This window comes from Ranitomeya variabilis, chromosome 7 (assembly GCF_051348905.1).
Source record: "Ranitomeya variabilis isolate aRanVar5 chromosome 7, aRanVar5.hap1, whole genome shotgun sequence".
Classification (NCBI taxonomy): domain Eukaryota; kingdom Metazoa; phylum Chordata; class Amphibia; order Anura; family Dendrobatidae; genus Ranitomeya; species Ranitomeya variabilis.
Window position 1 is genome coordinate 98,520,080 of NC_135238.1, and position 15,796 is coordinate 98,535,875.

Consider the following 15,796-nt stretch of genomic DNA (forward strand, 5'->3'; position numbering starts at 1 on the left):
TTGTTCTTTGATATTTTCAGTAATTTTCAATTATTCGTTTAATTATTTTTAATTATTCGTTTAATTATTTTTACATTATTTTCCCTTTTTTTCGTGGAAGAGAAGTGATACGTAATTTTAGAAAGATAGGAGCGTGGTCTGATATTGTGATAGAACCTATTGATGTGTCTTCAATTAGTGAAACAGATGAAGATTGCAACAATAAATAATCTAGTCTTTGATATGAGTTATGTGGTGTTGAATAAAAAGTAAAGTCTTTTGTAGTGGGGTGCAGACGTCTCCATGGATCAATCAGATTTAATGAATTTAGGTTGTGTGAAATATTTTTCCTCTAGTTTAGTGGTATGGAGCACTAGCCATTTGAAGGATCAAGATGTGGGTTTAGTGTTAAGTTAAGATCTCCCCCTAGAACCAAAAGACCCTCCTTGAACAAGGCCAGTGTATCTAGGGTTGTAGATAACCAACGCGCTTGTCCCTTGTTAGGGGCATATAGATTCCTGAATGTGATCATGGTATTGGCTAGAAAACCTTTCACAACGACGTATCTACCCTCTGCATCTGCTAGGGAGTCTTTTAAAGTGAAAGGAAGCCCTTTTTTGAAAGCGATGCTAACTCCCTTTGTTGCGGAGGGAGAGCAGCTATTGAACCATGTAGGGTAGCGAGAAAATAAGGTGTTAGGGGCTACGCCTACCTTGAAATGTGTTTCCTGGAGGAGAAGAATGTGCACCACTTCTCCGAAGTAATGTGAGTATTTGACTACACTTTGCAGGAATGTTAATACCTTTTACATTGAATGAGGCCACCATGACCGAGTCTCGATGATTCTTTTCATCCATTGGTAAAAGGAGTAGGAGGTCTTAATGCCAGAAGTGTACACCTGGGGTAGAATAACACATTAATTAACATGAAACTATATACATAAATATTCTCATCTTTGGCAGGGGGGGATTAAAGACCCCAACATTAAAGATGAGACATAAATTGACCCAATCAGCAATCGAAGAAGATAAAACAGAATAAACAGCCTGAAAAGCTCTCACAAGAAATTGAGCTCAACCAAAAATTGACCTCTTCCTCCAACACCCACAAACGACATCGGGTGAACAGTACAAATATTAACAATCAATGTCAATAAACAATGTAAATATAAAAGGGGTATTGATGAGGATGAGAGGTCACCGGATTCCTGTTCAGATCCAAGGAACAACAATGGCTCCTCGTCCACCAGTAGAACTCAAGGGCGGGTTCAGGTCCAAGGAAATAGAGAGAAAAAGAAAGACCCTAAAGCAGTTCATGCTAGATGTCTTTTGAAGGAGTTCTTCTTGACCTTTGGCGAGGTGGATTTCTTCTTTGTGGACCATTCCTGTTGCCTGTCTAGTTTCGGAATGTCCAGTCCAAGATCCAAAGGCATCCAGGAAGGAACTTGAATCGGATTAATATTCAATAAGTCCCAAGAGTTTTCCAATTCTTCCGGGGTTTGAATGGTGACTTGACGTCCATCTTTAGTGATCCCGATATCGAATGGAAAGAGCCATTTGAATCGTAGACCGTTAGCTACCAGTAGATCTGTCAGCGGTTTCAAAATTTTTCTCTTCGAGTAGAGGGTGAAATATCCTGAAAAATTTGAAAATTTGTGTCCCCATACATCAATGGGGATTTCTCTCTGGCTCCTGCCAAAATTGCTGCAGTGTCAAGGTAATTTAGAAGACCACAGATGATATCCCTGGGTGGATCAGAGATTTTAGGTTTTGGTCTGAGCGCTCTATGGACTCTTTCAATTATAATAGCATCTGCTCGGTCTTGGCTCAAGATGGTGGAGAAAATATCTTTGCAGACTTTATTAAGTGATTCTGGGGCAAAGGACTCTGGTATACCCCTGAGTCTGATAGTTTTCCTCCTACTTTTGTTCTCTTGATCTTCTATGGCTAGAGAGACTGAATTTATGTTTTTGGTGAGCCAATAGGTGTTCTCTCATCATATTAGAGGCTTCAATCATGTCAGACTGTGTGCTTTCCAGTGTTTCCACTCTATGGCCGATGTGTTTCACATCGGACCTCATGCCCGCAACCTCTTCAGTCAAAGGTTTCATGCTGGTGGGTAACAGTTTTTTCATGAAATATCGTGAGATAGGGACCTGATCGTCTGTTATAGATTTGCATTCTGGCTCATCCAGACTGACATCTGAATTTTCAGGTAATACAGAGAATTCATTATCCTGTCCTTCTAATTTGTCTATAGACCATCTAGCCTTTGATTTTTTTATTAGAAATTTATCAAGTTCACCGCGTGGGGTAGACTTCAGGTTTACAGAGGGGTTCCTGGGTAAGCTTTTTGCCCATTCTTTACTGGAGCGCACGATTTTATTAGCGGTTGAATACGGGCATGCTGTGATCGCTGATTGGGTCCACAAATGTGGTTAGATAGACATATTCATGGAATGGACTTTATTCAAGAAATTCAAGATGAAATGGACACTAGGTGTCACTGTTGCATCATTAAGAAGATATATTTGAGTGCAAGCCCTTATAACCTCAGTTTGTTAGAGGACAATAGGCTCCAAGACAAAATATATAGGAAGTTTGCTCCTCACTAATTCACCAGGGGGTTCAGGGGAACAAAACGCCCTAGCTCCAGAATGACAGACAAGCAGTGCTTTATGATTGATGTCTTTGGGAGTGCATTGCTCGGTATGATAAGGTAGGTGAGAGTTGTCCACTGTGAGTGTCCCCAGGTGAGAGCACCAGTCCAAGGACACAAGCAAAACTAGGTGTAATGTCCAATATTGCCTTTGATCAACTGATAGGTCAAGCCCAGGGTACCTCAAGTCCAATAATCACCCTGATAGGATTAATGTTCTAGATGCTGGCTGTAATAGATGCTATGGTTATAGAGTCTAAAGGAGCTAAATGCTGGGTACACAGTTCAGATCGATCATATACCCCCTTTAGGGACAGTCCAGAAGCCACCAGCAGAGCTATGAACACTGCTGAAAAGCTATTGTCCCGAAATTGAGCTGTTATCAGCCACTAGTGGTGTAACGTTGTTTGTTCCTGAAGTCTCCCTCCAGGTCGGCGCACCCGGTGTGATGGATGAGGCGGTAATACTGCTGCTGGAGTATGGTGCTTTATTGGGGCTGATAACTAAGGTTGTGGCCGTGTTATTATGTAAAGGCCGTTACCCCCGTCAGCGTGTAGCACTCAGTCACAGTCACACTAGGGGGTTAATGTCCGAGTGCCGCGCTGCTCCCGGGACTTCCTACCTTCCGGTCTTGTTTTCTCTGCAGAGGGTCCGATGCGCTGCTCTGAGTCCTCCCTTTGATTGCCGGCGAGACTGCTCCGGCCATGCAGGGCTCCAGGGAGTTATGGCACCTTTAATCAGCGTAGGAGGATCTGGTCCAACTTCAGACAGCCAGGGAGACCGGGGAAGTATGTGAAGGGGTGGAATGCCTGTATAAGTAGGAGATCCGGTATTTCAGAGGTTCCTCCACGGGTGACTACCCTTGATTCTTGATTGGAAGTCAGGGTCTGTGGAGGGTCAGGAGTCCTCCAGCTGCCAGCAAGAAAAGTTTGTAAAAGAGCTGGTGGGGGAGCCTCTCAGTAGGCCGGGTGGTAGGCCTCAGCCATGCGGTCCAGGCAAAGTTCTCCAAGCTGCTCCAAAAATGATAATTTTGGTATCAAAATACTCCTGATGATGTGTGGAGGAGATATATTGTGTGTAAATATAGAAAAAATTATTTCTGGCAGCGATGAATGTCGATTTGTGAGGATGCCTCCTCAGAGCTCACAGACCGCACTTCCTACACCAAAGCTGCCTAGGCCATGCCCCCCAAAAGTTAACATTATTTGAGCATATTGTGCCCATTCTAAGGAATTGACACGTTGGAATGCTGCGGATGAGACTTTTTGGGTGGGATGAGTCGGCATGGAGCAAGGTATTTACAGTAGTAGGTTTACGATGTACATCAGTCTGGATCAAACAAACTTCATCAATGTCAAAATGGACGTCCAGAAAGTCAATCTTGTGTGTCCTTGATCTGTTTGTTAGTTTGATATTAAGGTTATTGTTGTTCAACGTCTCAGGGAAGCTTGATAAATCATCACTTGTGCCCTGCCAGAGAAAAAAATGCCATCAATGAAGTGACTCGATCGAAACACCTTTTCTATCTGAGCTGTAAGATCAGAAAGAAATAGGTCCCTCTCCCAGAGACCCAGGAACAGGTTGGCGAAAAAGGGCATACAAGACGCCCCCATGGCTGTACCCTGAAACTGTACGAAGGACCCCTTGAATAAGAAGTGACTAGTCAATTCAAAATGGAGAAGCTCGAGGATGAGTTTGGTCATCTCCTCCCTTATACTTCACATTTCAATTAAAAAAATCTCACAGATCTGATGCCATCATCACACACCACCATAGTTGTATCCCATCTGTCTTTTTATGTCCAAGGTATCTTTCAGGTATGTAGGTAAGGCTTCTACCAAATGTCTCAAAATATGATTTATGAACCTACAGATAGGTTCACACATGTTATCAATACCTAAGATGATGGGTCTCCCTGGTGGATTATCAAGGATTTTATGAATTTTTGGCAGTATGTAAAATGCTGCAATCCTCGGATTTTTCTTGAAGTGACTTTTTATTTTTTGTTTGTTGCTTGTGCATTTCATTACTGATACTATGATAATTGGTTACATGTGTACAACTCAGTTTTCACTGGATATCCACCAAGTAGCTTACTATATTTTGAATATTGACTCTTTATGATGCATTTGTAATGAACTTGTATAGAGGAATTTTTCTATATGGACACATCTCCTTATACCTATGCAATTCATCCGTAATTATTTACTTATTGTGAGTATTTATACATATTACTATTTATTACTGTTGAGCTGTTAGTCTAACATATATTCCTTGTCTATTGGTGAATGTTTCCATATCATTTATTATTTTGTTAATAATTTTTATATCATCTGCTTCTAAGTAGCTCAGTGGTTAGCATTGCAGCGCTGGAGTCCTGGGTTCAAATCCCACCAAGGACAACATCTGCAAGGAGCTTGTACGTTCTCCCCGTTTTTGTGTGGGTTTCCTCCATGTTCTCCAGTTTCCTCCCACACTCCAAAGACATACTGATAGGCATTCTAGATTGTGAGCCCCATCGGGGACAGTGCCAATAATGTCTATAAAGCGCTGTGAAATTAATGGCGCTATATAAATTTGTAAAATAAATTAATAAATTTTTCTATATACTCATATTTCTCCATACACATCGCTGCAAATTTTATTCCACTCGTGGAAATTTCCCTTTTTTAATGTTATGAATTATTGTAATAACATGTAAAATATTTTGAATTATTGTTTGGTTGTGTACCATATTTTAGGTCTTAGATTTTCTACAGGGTGTAATTTCTCACACTATTTTCCCGCACATGAGCAACCGAGAGAACAGTGTGGTGTCACCCACATCGTCCACTCTGTCTGCTAGGCAGGACCTTATCCCTTGTCACCTCACAGTGCTTTAGGGTGATTCACGGTGGCCAGTCCTTGTCTGTTCCCCATCCCTCTCAGAGCAAGCCGGTAGACGGAGGTCACTTCATAGTCTTCTGCACCGTCTAGGACCATGACGGTGCAGGAAGGATCCCCATTCTTTTCCAGTGACCCACCGTCTCATCATGAGACTTCTGATGCCATCCTTGTTTATGAGAAGTAGGTGTCGTGACTCACATAGCAGGTACTGCCCCTTCTTCTTCAAAGTCCTCCTTCATGGAGGCGGGGGAGCATCGGTGGGGTCTGCAATCAGCTATTCCGATGAGTCACAATAGAAGCTCCACGGCACCATTTAATTTAATCTCTGGCTTCTCATAGGGCCTTCACGTATGGGCACATCCCTTTCCCCGGTATGCCATCCAATCGGCGCATGGCTTCCTGCTTGCATGCTTTTTAATCCCATGAGGGCGAACTTTTTTTTTTCGGTGGCTGGTGCACAGCCTCTCCAGTGCGCACCAGCCTATCAGAACGCAGCAGTTCTCATGTGCGCTTTCTGGCCTGTAACAGTGCTCTTTTCTGCCAGCTACTCCACGCTCTCGGCAGGCCTGACAATCAGCGTGCTAAGCTTCACGAGCCCCATTTTTCTCATTAGCCTATCATATCGCCCGGCTCACATCTGTAGGGTTGCGCAGCACACTTTGCCTGGGACCGCCTCACGCTTCTCCTGCACTCCAGCTCCATCTCAGCAGCATTCACAGCTCCAGCTGCAGACACTGCTGCAGCATCTTCTCCAACAGATGAGCGCTTACAGGGCTCTCCTCATTAAGATAGGGTTGCCTCTAACCAGGCTGTAATTTTTAATACTTAGGTTTAGCCCTCCTCAGCAGTATCCCTCAGGCCCTTACATGTGCCCAGACCTAGGGATCCTCACACTTGCCTGTGCCGTCTGCAAAAAGGAGTGGCCAACCTGCCAGACCACGGCCTTCTGCCAGACCTGCAGACTCATCACAGGAACCCCCCGCAGCTTGCAACAACAGCACACTCTCTCCCCCAGAATGGCCTGCTGCTATTTCTCAATCAGTTTTTGACCTAAGGTGTCTTTTTACCGCTCAAATAAAAAAGAACCTACACGTTTGGTATCTTCGAATTTGTAATAACCTGGAGAATCATAATCACAGGTCAGTTTTAGCATTTAGTGAACATGGTAGAAAAAGAAAAAACTGTGAGATTGCATTTTTTTTTACAATTTCACCGCACTCTGAATTTTTTTCCCATTTTCCAGTACACGATATGGTAAAATCAATGTTGTTGTTCAAAAGTACAACTCGTCCTGCAAAAAACAAGCATGGCCATATTGCTGAAAAATCAAAAAGTTATGGCTCTGGGAAGAAGTTGAGCAAAAAAAACAGAACCGCAAAAATGGAAAATGGCCCTGGCGTGAGGGGGTTAAAGAATTTAGATTGAATGCCACACAGGACACTTGTAAGTTGATCATTTGTCATAAAGTAATCTACACAGGCTAAAAATTCCTTGGAATGGGATGTATGCTTTATTCCATGCATGGGCTATATATAGTTTGATTCACAGCTAAAAAGAGAAAAGTGAGAAGTCTGTATTGAGACCAAGCATGGATGATTTATGATTTAATAAAGTTTCCCAGAGATCCCAAGTGAGAAGAATATGGAAAGAGTACGGGCTAAATTATATACACAAGACCAGAAGTGCGATATCTGTGGGTAGGTCCTACATATGTGTAACATGTTACCCCCAGAAGCAGTTCGCAATATAACCAGGAACCATGTGTGCTATCCATGTGGGGACCACATACCAATGTATGAGAGCTTTATATGCAGTTTCTATTGCATTGGAGTTCATTGTGAAGGAAGACAGTGACTCATGCATTATTCCAAAAGGCTCTATCACATGTGCCTAGCAAATCTGACTTCCATTTAAATAGATAGCTGTGAACAGTGTGGTGAGAAACTTTGTTCAACAATGAATAGAGAGTGGAGATGATTGGCAAGTATGTTCAAATTACTGGTAGTGACCTACAACCCACAGCTTGAAATACTGAGAAAAAGGGCTAAGAAACTTCACCATATCCTACACAAGGATGACCGGTTAAAAATATTATTCAAAGACCCCCCCCCCTTGCTATGTTACAGGCAACCCCCTAATTTAAGAAACATCATGATCCGAAGTTCAGTTCCCTCAGATTCACCAAGAGGGACATATCCTTGCAATGGGAGGAGATGCAAAACCTGCATTCATATAGAGACCATCCACAAGATCCAAATCCCCAACACACAGCAGGACTATAAGATCCCTGGGACATTCACATGTTCCTCTTCCAATGTGGTGTATTTAATTCTATGCAATATATGTCCTGTGGGGGGCTTGTATGTTGGAGAAACAGGACAGAGACCGAGAGCAAGGATGAGGTCTCATCGCCATACAATTACAGACAAAAAAAAACATTTACCTGTGGCCAAACATTTCTGTGGTCCAGGACACAACATAGACAATGTGAAAGTTGTCATTTTGAGAGGCCATTTCAAATCACAGAAACATCACAGGGTTTGGGAATACAAATTCATTACCATCTTTGATTCTGTTCATACAGGACTCAGTTTGTCAGAAGAATTCATGGTCCACTACCAAATCTGAGCAATTTCCTCCAAAAACAATGAAGGCACCACCAGCCCTCTGACCTCACATGCATATGGGGTCCATGAAACTTTCACACCATTTGTCTAATATTACCTAATTAATCCCTTTACCCCCAAGGGAGGTTTGCACGTTAATGACGGGCCAATTTTTACAATTCTGACCACTGTCCCTTTATGAGGTTATAACTCTGGAACGTTAAAATGGATCCTGATGATTCTGCACTGTTTTCTCGTGACATATTGTACTTCACGATAGTGGTAAAATTTCTTTGATATTACTTGCGTTTATTTGTGAAAAAAAAACGGAAATTTGGCAAAAACTTAGAGAATTTTGCAATTTTTCAACTTCGAATTTTTATGCTCTTAAATCACACAGATATGTTACACAAAATACTTAATAAGTAACATTTCCCACATGTCTACTTTACATCAGCACAATTTTGGAACCAAATTTTTTTATAGTTAGGGAGTTATAAGGGTTAAAAGTTGACCAGCGATTTCTCATTTTTACAACACCATTTTTTTTTTAGGGACCACATCACATTTGAAGTCACTTTGAGGGGTCTATGTGATAGAAAATTGCAAAAAGTTACATCATTCTAGAAACTGCACCCCTCAAGGTTCTCAAAACCACATTTAAGAAGTTTATTAACCCTTCAGGTGATTCACAGGAATTTTTGGAATGTTTAAAAAAAATATGAACATTTAACTTTTTTTCACAAAAAAATACTTCAGATCCAATTTATTTTATTTTACCAATTGTAACAGGAGAAATTGGACCCCAAAAGTTGTTGTACAATTTGTCCTGAGTATGCCGATACCCCATATGTGGGGGTAAACCACTGTTTGGGCACATGGCAGAGCTCAGAAGGGAAGGAGCGCCATTTGACGTTTCAATGCAAAATTGGCTGGAATTGAGATAGGACGCCATGTCGCATTTGGAGAGTCCCTGATATGCCTAAACAGTGGACACCCCCCACAAGTGACACTATTTTGTAAAGTAGACCCCCTAAGGAACGTATCTAGATGTGTGGTGAGCATTTTCAACCACCAAGTGCTTCACAGAAGTTTGTAATGTAGAGCCGTAAAAATAAAAAATCATTTTTTTCACAAAAATGATATTTTCGCTCCCAATTTTTTATTTTCCCAAGGGTAACAGGAGAAATTGGACTGGAAAAGTTGTGCAATTTGTCCTGAGTACGGTTATACCCCATATGTGGGGGTATACCACTGTTTGGGCGCATGGCAGAGCTCAGAAGGGAAGGAGCACTGTTTGACTTTTTCAACACAGAATTGGCTGGAATTGAGATCAGACGCCATGTCGTGTTTGGAGAGCCCCTGATGTGCCTAAACAGTGGAAACTCCCCACAATTGACCCCATTTTGGAAAGTAGACCACCTAAGGAACTTATCTAGATGTGTGGTGTGCACTTTGAACCCCCAATTGTTTCACTAAAGTTTATAATGTAGAGCCGCGAAAATTAAAAAATCATTTTTTTCCCCATAAAAAGGATATTTTAGCCCCCAGTTTTGTATTTTCCCAAGGGTAACAGGAGAAATTGGACCCCAAAAGTTGTTCAATTTGTCCTCAGTACGCAAATACCCCATATGTGGGATAAAATTACTGTTTGGGCACACGTTGGGGCTTGGAAGGGAAGAAGTGACGTTTTGGAATGCAGACTTTATAGAATGATCTGCGGGCATCACATTGCATTTGCAGAGCCCCTGATGTACTTAAACAGTAGAAACCCCCCACAGGTGATGCCATATTGGAAACTAGACCCCCAAAGAACTTATCTAGATGTGTTGTGAGAACGTTGAACCCCCAAGAGTTTCACTAAAGTTTATAATGCAGAGTTGTGAAAATAGTCATTTTTTTCCCACAAAAATTATTTTTTAGCCCCCAAATGTTTATTTTCCCAAGGGTAACTGGAGAAATTGTGCAATTTCTCCTGAGTACGCTGATACCCATATGTGGGGGTAAACCACTGTTTGGGTGCACAGCAGAGCTCGGAAGGGAACATGCACCACTTGACTTTTTCAACGCAGAATTGGATGGAATTAAGATCGGACGTCATGTTGCGTTTGCAGAGCCCCTGATGTGCCTAAACAGTGGAAACCCCCCAATTGTAACTCCAACCCTAACCCCAACACACCCCTAACCCAAATACACCCTTAACCCTAACCCACCCCTAACCCTAACCACGCCCCTAACCCTGACACCCCCCAACTCAACCGTGAACATAATCCAAACCCTAACCCCAACTCTAGCCCCAACCCTAACTTTACCTCCAACCCTAACTTTAGCCCCAACCCTAACTTTAGCCCCAACCCTAACTCTAATGGGAAAATGGAAATGAATACATTTTTCTTATTTTATCATTTTTCCCTAAGGCGGTGATAAAGGGGGGGTTTATTTACTATTTATAGAGGGTTTCAATGTTTGGCAGCTGTCACACACTGAAAGACGCTTTTTATTGCAAAAAATATTTTTTGCATCACCACATTTTGAGAGCTACAATTTTTCCATATTTTGGCCCACAGAGTCATGTGAGGTCTTGTTTTTTGCGAGACGAGTTGACATTTTTATTAGTACCATTTTCGGGCACATGACATTTTTTCTATAGTTTTTTATTCCGATTTTTGTTAGGCAGAATGAACAAAAACTAGCAATTCATGAATTTCTTATGGGGGGGCGCGTTTATACCGTTCCGCGTTTGGTAAAATTGATAAAGCAGTTTTATTCTTTGGGTCAGTACGATTACAGCAATACCTCATTTTTTAATGTTTTGGCGCTTTTATACAATAAAAACTATTTTATAGGAAAAAATTATTATTTTTGCAGTATCCCTCAGGCCCTTACATATAATAATAATAATAATAATAATCTTTATTTATATAGCGCCAACATATTCCGCAGCACTTTACAATTAAGCGGGGACATATACAAACAAATTCAATACAAGTTAAGACAATTTAAACAGTGACATTAGGAGTGAGGTCTGTTGTGAATTTGGATTCTGGGCTCCCCCGGTGGCTACTGGTGGAATTGAACTTGTGACATCATCTTCCCTGTTCACCTGTTCTGATTAGATCTGGGTGTCGCTATATAACCTGGCTTCTCTGTTAGATGCTTGCCGGTCAACAATGTTATCAGAAGCCTCTCTGTGCTTGTTCCTGCTCCCAGACATCTACTAGATAAGTTGGACATTCGTCCATGTTTTGTTTTTGTATTTTGGTTCCAGTTCACAGCTGCAGTTTTCGTTACTGTGTCTGGAAAGCTCTTGTTGATCAGGAATTGCCACTCTGGTATTATGAGTTAATGCCAGAGTCCTAAAGTAATTTCTGGATGTGTTTTGTTAGGGTTTTCTACTGACCATGAAAGTATGCTTTCTGTCTTCTGCTATCTAGAAAGCGGACCTCAAATTTGCTAAAACTATTTTCCTGCTGCGTTTGTTGTTTCATCTCATATCACCGCCAATATATGTGGGGGGCTTCTGTCTCCTTTTGGGCATTTCTCTAGAGGTGAGTCAGGTCTTATATTTCCCTCTGCTAGCATTATTTAGTTCTCCGGCCGGCGCTGGGCATATAGGGATAAAAAGTAGGACATGCTACCTGGCTACTTCTAGATGATGCGGTAGGTTTAGTTCATGGTCAGTACAGTTACATCTTCCAAGAGCTTGTTCCTATAGAGGCTTATGCTAGTTCTCTGGCCATGGAGATCATGACAGTTTGACCGGCCCACTAAAGGGTTAAAATCCTTGGCTGAGAAAGGAGAGAAATAAGAAGTCTGCTGAGAGTTTTTTTTTTTTTTTTTTTCCTCTGTGCTCTTAATTGGATCACTTGCCAGTCTGTCTATGCTGCAGTCTTTCTTTTTTTTCTCTCTCCTTATAATCTTTGAATGGCTTTGTGTTCACCTGTTAATAATGGATCTTCAGAGTGTAACTGCAGGTTTGAATAATCTCACCACGAAAGTACAAAATTTGCAAGATTTTATTATTCATGCTCCGGTATCTGAGCCGAGAATTCCTTTGCCGGAATTCTTCTCAGGGAATAGATCTAGCTTTCAGAATTTTAGAAATAATTGTAAGCTATTTTTGTCCCTGAAATCTCGTTCTGCTGGAGACTCTGCACAGCAGGTTGGGATTGTGATTTCCTTGCTCCGCGGCGACCCTCAAGACTGGGCTTTTGCATTGGCACCAGGGGATCCTGCGTTGCGCAATGTGGATGCGTTTTTTTTGGCCTTGGGCTTGCTGTATGAGGAACCTCATTTGGAACTTCAGGCAGAAAAAACTTTGATGTCCCTATCGCAGGGGCAAGATGAAGCTGAAATTTACTGCCAAAGATTCCGTAAATGGTCTGTGCTTACTCAGTGGAATGAGTGCGCCTTGGCGGCTACTTTCAGAGAGGGTCTCTCTGATGCCATTAAGGATGTTATGGTGGGGTTCCCTGTGCCTGCGGGTCTGAATGAGTCCATGACAATGGCCATTCAGATCGATAGGCGTCTGCGGGAGCGCAAACCTGTGCACCATCTGGCGGTGTCCACTGAGAAGACACCAGAAAGCATGCAGTGTGATAGAATTCTGTCCAGAAGCGAGCGGCAGAATTTTAGACGGAAAAATGGGTTGTGTTTCTATTGTGGGGATTCTACTCATGTTATATCAGCGTGCTCTAAGCGTACTAAAAAGCTTGATAAATCCGTTTCCATTGGCACTTTACAGTCTAAATTTATTTTGTCTGTGACCCTGATTTGCTCTTTGTCATCTATTACTACTGACGCCTATATCGACTCTGGCGCCGCTTTGAGTCTTATGGATTGGTCCTTTGCCAATCGTTGTGGGTATGATTTAGAGCCTTTGGAAACTCTTATTCCTCTGAAGGGGATTGACTCCACCCCATTGGCTAATAATAAACCACAATACTGGACACAAGTGACTATGTGTATTAATCCGGATCACCAGGAGACTATTCGTTTTCTAGTGCTGTATAATCTACATGAGGATTTGGTGCTGGGATTGCCATGGCTGCAGTCTCACAACCCAGTCCTTGACTGGAGAGCTATGTCTGTGTTGAGCTGGGGATGTAAGGGGACTCATGGGGACGTACCTTTGGTGTCCATTTCATCATCTATTCCCTCTGAAATCCCTGAGTTCCTGTCTGATTATCGTGACGTCTTTGAAGAACCCAAGCTGGGTTCACTACCTCCGCACCGTGAGTGCGATTGTGCTATAGATTTAATTCCGGGTAGTAAATACCCAAAGGGTCGTTTATTTAATCTGTCTGTGCCTGAACATACTGCTATGCGAGAATATATAAAGGAGTCCTTGGAAAAGGGACATATTCGTCCATCGTCATCTCCCTTAGGAGCCGGTTTTTTCTTTGTGTCAAAAAAAGACGGCTCTTTGAGACCATGTATTGATTATCGGCTTTTGAATAAAATCACGGTTAAATATCAATACCCATTGCCGTTGCTGACTGATTTGTTTGCTCGCATAAAGGGGGCCAAGTGGTTCTCTAAGATTGATCTCCGTGGGGCGTATAATTTGGTGCGGATCAGGCAGGGGGATGAGTGGAAAACCGCATTTAATACGCCCGAGGGCCACTTTGAGTATTTGGTGATGCCTTTTGGTCTTTCTAATGCCCCTTCAGTCTTCCAGTCCTTTATGCATGATATTTTCCGCGATTTTTTGGATAAATTTATGATAGTGTATCTGGATGATATTCTGATTTTTTCGGATGACTGGGACTCTCATGTCCGGCAAGTTAAGAGGGTTTTTCAGGTTTTGCGGTCTAATTCTCTGTGTGTCAAGGGTTCTAAGTGCGTTTTTGGGGTTCAGAGAATTTCCTTTTTGGGATATATTTTTTCTCCCTCTTCCATTGAGATGGATCCTGTCAAGGTTCAAGCTATTTGTGATTGGACGCAGCCCTCTTCTCTTAAAAGTCTTCAGAAATTTTTGGGCTTTGCCAACTTTTATCGTCGATTTATTTCTGGTTTTTCGGATGTCGTTAAGCCATTGACCGATTTGACTAGACAGGGTGCTGATGTTGCTAATTGGTCCCCTGATGCTGTGGAGGCCTTTCAGGAGCTTAAGCGCCGTTTTTCTTCTGCCCCTGTGTTGCGTCAGCCTGATGTGACTCTTCCTTTTCAGGTTGAGGTCGACGCTTCTGAGATCGGAGCTGGGGCAGTGTTGTCGCAGAAAAGTTCTGACTGCGCCGTGATGAGGCCTTGTGCCTTCTTTTCCCGTAAATTTTCGCCCGCTGAGCGGAATTATGATGTTGGGAATCGGGAGCTTTTGGCCATGAAGTGGGCGTTTGAGGAGTGGCGCCATTGGCTCGAGGGGGCCAGACATCAGGTGGTGGTATTGACTGACCACAAAAATTTGATTTATCTTGAGACCGCCAGGCGCCTGAATCCTAGACAGGCGCGCTGGTCATTATTTTTTTCTCGGTTTAATTTTGTGGTGTCATACCTACCAGGTTCTAAGAATGTTAAGGCGGATGCCCTTTCTAGGAGTTTTGAGCCTGATTCACCTGGCAACTCTGACCCCACAGGTATTCTTAAGGAGGGAGTTATCTTGTCAGCTGTTTCTCCAGACCTGCGGCGGGCCTTGCAGGAGTTTCAGGCGGATAGACCGGATCGTTGTCCGCCTGATAGGCTGTTTGTTCCTGATGATTGGACCAGTAGAGTCATCTCTGAGGTGCATTCTTCTGTGTTGGCAGGTCATCCTGGAATTTTTGGTACCAGGGATTTGGTGGCAAGATCCTTCTGGTGGCCTTCCCTGTCACGAGATGTGCGAGGCTTTGTGCAGTCTTGTGACGTTTGTGCTCGGGCCAAGCCTTGTTGTTCTCGGGCTAGTGGATTATTGTTGCCCTTGCCTATTCCTAAGAGGCCTTGGACACACATCTCGATGGATTTTATTTCAGATCTGCCTGTTTCTCAGAAGATGTCTGTCATCTGGGTGGTGTGTGACCGTTTTTCTAAGATGGTTCATTTGGTTCCCCTGCCCAAATTGCCTTCTTCTTCCGAGTTGGTGCCCCTGTTTTTTCAAAATGTTGTTCGTTTGCATGGTATTCCTGAGAATATCGTTTCTGACAGAGGAACCCAATTTGTGTCTAGATTTTGGCGGGCATTTTGTGCTAGGATGGGCATAGATTTGTCTTTTTCGTCTGCTTTTCACCCTCAGACTAATGGCCAGACCGAGCGGACTAATCAGACCCTGGAGACATATCTGAGGTGTTTTGTGTCTGCTGACCAGGATGATTGGGTTGCTTTTTTGCCATTGGCGGAGTTCGCCCTCAATAATCGGGCCAGCTCTGCCACCTTGGTTTCCCCGTTTTTCTGTAATTCGGGGTTCCATCCTCGATTTTCCTCCGGTCAGATGGAATCCTCGGATTGTCCTGGAGTGGATGCGGTGGTGGAGAGATTGCATCATATCTGGGGGCAGGTGATGGACAATTTAAAGTTGTCCCAGGAGAAGACTCAGCTTTTTGCCAACCGTCACCGTCGTGTTGGTCCTCGGCTTTGTGTTGGAGATTTGGTGTGGTTGTCTTCTCGTTTTGTCCCTATGAGGGTCTCATCTCCTAAGTTTAAGCCTCGGTTCATCGGTCCGTATAAAATATTGGAGATTCTTAACCCTGTTTCCT